The sequence below is a fragment of the Schistocerca serialis genome, chromosome 5, assembly GCF_023864345.2.
Source record: "Schistocerca serialis cubense isolate TAMUIC-IGC-003099 chromosome 5, iqSchSeri2.2, whole genome shotgun sequence".
Lineage (NCBI taxonomy): Eukaryota > Metazoa > Arthropoda > Insecta > Orthoptera > Acrididae > Schistocerca > Schistocerca serialis.
Window position 1 is genome coordinate 705,042,496 of NC_064642.1, and position 4,850 is coordinate 705,047,345.

Consider the following 4,850-nt stretch of genomic DNA (forward strand, 5'->3'; position numbering starts at 1 on the left):
TCTACACCTCCACTCATATCTAATTTTGCTATCTGTAATTGGTGGCGTGTGAAAATCGGCAGAGCCCGAAAAACTAGTCAGCCAGTTAATAAGACTAGCAAGTCACAGTGCACTGAAAAAGCTTATTTATGTACTGTGTGTGTGTGTGTGTGTGTACTTTTCAAGTTAGTGTCAACTGGTGTGTTACATTTACGTAGACAGAAAAAAAAAAATTCTTTTTTTTCACTGTCTTTGTGGGGGAGCCTTATGTTGTTTAATAGAGAGATATGGAGCGCTATGCATAATAATTGTGGAGTTTCTCCTTAACTGTCGAAGCATGTAGCCTTCAAATCATATCGCAAAAGTACTGTTGTCCATCTCGGTAGTCGGAGGTGATGTTTGAACTGAATAACAGACAGCTACAAATTAAACCTTTCAAAGTTCCTGCATGCGCTACAGTGATTATCTTCCCTTTGCCAGTCAAAGCTGCCTTACTGCCTACCATTGATGGTATTGTCTTTCTAGCATTGTATTATTATATAATAATAATAATAATAATAATAATAATAATAATAATAATAAGTTCTGCATTTACCCATGTATCATAATACCAAATGATATAGTGAAAATTTATCCCTTCTTATTCCCTCAGAATACAGCAGCAGCAAGCAGTAATATCTTGCCTTTCTATTAATAATGCTCAGCCACAAATAGATTTATGGCAGAATGCTAACTTATTCACAACCTGTAACAAGGAAGATTTATTAACCTGAAACTGGTCAACTGCTACAAGGATGGCATGTAGCTTTTTAAATGTCGGATGCTCCTTCCTTGAATATTATGTGAGCATCTCACAACGAATCACATCCTGAATAGCCAAGATTTGTGACCATCCTCTATAAGTGCTACTTCTTCCCAGTTTTCGCCAGTTTTCATGATTCACCTAATCTTTTAGCCATTTTCCTTCCTAATTGTTATTAGTGATTGCAACTGTTCTGTAAAGCAACAGATGTTCACTTCACCACTTTAGGCAAAGGAATGACAGACATCCCCCCAACCCTATCTCTTGCACATAACCATACCTCACCAGACACTTTTGAAAGTGTCTTAGGAGTGAGCAGTCTCAGTCTGTCAGTCTTTTGCCTACTTCTATCAAACACAAAGCTAAAAGTTACCCAAATCTTGTACAGTAACAGCTCACTGTTGAGGAGTGGCTGGTGCAGTGCTTTAAACAGCATAGCGCAAGTTCCAACACGATGATAGTTGACAGTGCCAGGCTCTCAATGGTGTAGTAGCGGCAGGACCTGTCAGGTGACCACTAGTTTAAATTGGACTGTGACAATTGCATGGTTTCATGGTGATACTCACGAACCCAAATTTCATCAGCAATGACATTTTTTTTTGTAATTTTGTAACATCTTGAAACAGTTGTATAAGTTCCTGACAGTGTTTAGTGTTGGGGCGGAAAAGAAACATTAATTTTATTAAAAAACCTAGACTTTTTAAAAATTTCATCAGTGATGGGTTCATTGCTTCCAAGTCATGCACAAAGTACCTATCAGCTACTATGGTAGAAATAGCACACAGAAGTAATGTTTTGTAAAAGCACTTTATAGAAACGTACATGTTCAATTTAGTACACTATCTAAATTAAATTGAACCTGTTATAACATTTATTATAACAAATAAAACAAGCAATTGTCGACAAAATAATTTAACAGGATAGCACTCCATGCAGTACGTCTCCCCTGACTTTCCCAGAATCTACCCCTTTTCCTAGACCTCTCCAGTCCTTTTCCTCCTCCCCTTCAACCCTTTTGCATGAAGAAAGAGCCACTGGCTCCAAAAGCTCGCCAATTACAACTGTCTTTTATGTGTGTTCTGCCACCACTTGGTGAGAGATTTTTATCTGTCCAGTTAAATTATTATAACAACTGTTTGAGCGTTGTTCTATCAAATTGCTGATGTCATAGTTACGAGGGCTACCGATTTGTACGAATATGTGTCAAGGAGAATCTATGAAGCTGAAAAAGGCTTCTATGGCCTTGGTGGTGTTGGGCCAAAAGACTGCCCGGTGTCGACAGACTGACATATTATTGTGAATGAAGAACTTAGCATTTGGGTTTACTGTGGGATACTTTGCCATGTCGTGTCAATAAATCTATAGCATGTGAATATTTGCTTGGCTAGCTTGCCAACTGGAACAGTAATACCTCTCAGAGCGATGAAATGAATGCTTCACAAGCTGCAGGGTGAGGAAAGGTTCATGGAAGCAGTACTGGCAACTTAACAATCCATAGCAGTTATTTTCTATGGTTGAAACTATTCATGGAAATAACAAGCTTTTGTGAGAGTGCATATGTAGAGATGTTCACATTAAATGCAGTGCTTATTTGGAGTATCAAAATTAAGTCAAGGGTGTTATAACATAATTATTCAAATAGAACGCAATGAATGACATTTTAAACTTTTCTGATCGTGTCGCATTTGTGGTATTGATACAATTATCCAGTTCTAAGTAATTAATCATCCCCTTATGTACTCGCCCATTTTCTTCCATTGGCAGCACTGCCCGATGTTTATAATTATTTCACCCTGTATCGAAGGGCTCCATTAGTTGCTCCTGATTCCTAAACCAGCACAAATTTTATTTGTGCTTCATGCAAAAAAGTGATCAATATTTCCAGTATGGGGAGAAATGCTTCAGAAAGTCATGCCTAGAGCATAAAGCACTGGAGTTTAAGAGCAAAAGTTGCTGCCACTAGATGCATTTATGCTGCATTCTGAAACATGAACAGCAGATTTCAGCACAATCAATTGTACTTCACTCCAGGCCATTTTTATGAATGACTTTTACACAATTTATAATTTTTTATGTCTTCTGTTTTCACTGTCTAGAAGTTTGTTTGAAATGTCACAGATTAATTTATTATTAAATATAAAACCTGTATTAGCTATTGATATGGGGCAAACAATAGTCTTAAGTGGTTTAGTTTCTGGATGATTTCGTAACGCCCCTCACCCTCGATTCTTTATAGAAGCAATCTCCTGTGTATAAAACATCTCCAAACGTCTAGAAGAAACATAGTACAGAAGTAATAAATTAAAATATCTTTAAGCTAAAGTTTTACCACATAAACAGCGAACATTTAGCAAGCAATAAACTGTTTCATTTTTATTATTTTATGGGTTTATAAGAGAAGAAATTTAAGAAAAGATTTGAAATAATGAGTAATGTTTATTGGAAGACCCTACACGCTTCACTTCTTGAATACTGGATGAATGTAACCTGGGTAATTTGCATGGCGTGAGTTTTGCTTCCTCAACACATAAGCAGTTTCTAACTTGAATACCTGCCTTGTTGTATTAAACCTCTACTAGGCAAGTTGCAAATGGAACCGGGTTTGACCGTTGGCCATTTAGTAATATAAATGAACGTGATTTTCAACAAGTGTTAGGTTAGCTTTACGAGCCAAAAGCAAGTTCAGATGTCATGCAAATTGAGACTTGAGTTCCACATTTGCCCCATCACACACAGGGGGTTATTCTCAATGGCAAGAGCAAAAAACCTCAGCTTCCATTGTCCTCCTCAAAACATGCAACGAAAATGGTTATGGAAGGAAACTATCCATCATTCACAGCAGTTTTCTGAGGGACAAAGTGGGAATTTTGTTTTAATTTTGAGAAAATTATATTGTAACAATTTTTTGGCTGAAGTAAAATTCATTTGTGTTGTTATTAACTAGATAACATAGATTATCATTTTTAATAGGTGTTCCAACATCAAACAAAGGAATATACCTGAAGCCACAGAAAAATCCAATGAAACAGTCTACAACACAGTCCTATTTACTATAGGATTATTTTACACAAGCTGAAATTTCGTGGTACTTGCACACCATCAGAAGCCTTTTGTCAATTCACAGCTTAATGGACTGTGTAGCATTATTCCCTTCGTTATTTCTGGATAGCCAAATTGCAAAGCAAATGCTGCAATAGCAGAAATCAAAACTTTGTTACAGCAGTGTGTATGGATTTGCACCATACATGAGACATAAACTTACTGACTTTCTTGACAAATGTGAAATGATCATACTTGGATTTGATGAAAGCTTGATACTATTTCTTGAAAGACCTAGATTGGTGTACATGTAAGATTTTTGGGACCATGATAAATAATTAATAAAGACAATTCCATTTCTCTGAAATGTACAAGGGCAAATGATTTGCTTGAAGTTGTAAAAATATTGTTGGATTTGGAAACCCTTAATTATAATAATAATAATAATAATAATAATAATGCAGTTATCAATGAATGGACCAAACGTGAATTTAAATTTTTCAACGACTAACGAGGAACTGAAAAACCTCAAATTGCCTACAATTGCTACAAATTGGTATCTGAAGTTTGCGCGTATTACCTGGTGCTTTCAAAATTGGCATATCCAAAACTAAGACACTCATGTTTAATAATAGTATTATTTTTTTCACGATATGCCTGTACGGTGATCAGAACAAACTGAGAGAACCGTATCTTTATCTTTCCTACGTCATTTTGTGGAACAGGATGGGTCGGAAATGCCATAACAACTGAAAAAGCCTGGAAATTCTCAAACACAGTCGAACCTATGTTACTGAGATTAATAAAAATCAAAAACCATTTCTTAGTCATCAAGTTTTAGGCACCTTAAACAGCAAAAATAGTCTACATGAAAATTGACCTGAAGGATGGAAACAAACGCATTACGGCAAGACAGAACTAAAAAAATTAAGAATGTATCTAAAGAAACTGTGTTGCTAAAGGAACACGTGTTATTGGTGTGCTAGAGAAATTGCAGGAAAGATCAACCCCCTCCCCCACAAATAGAAGT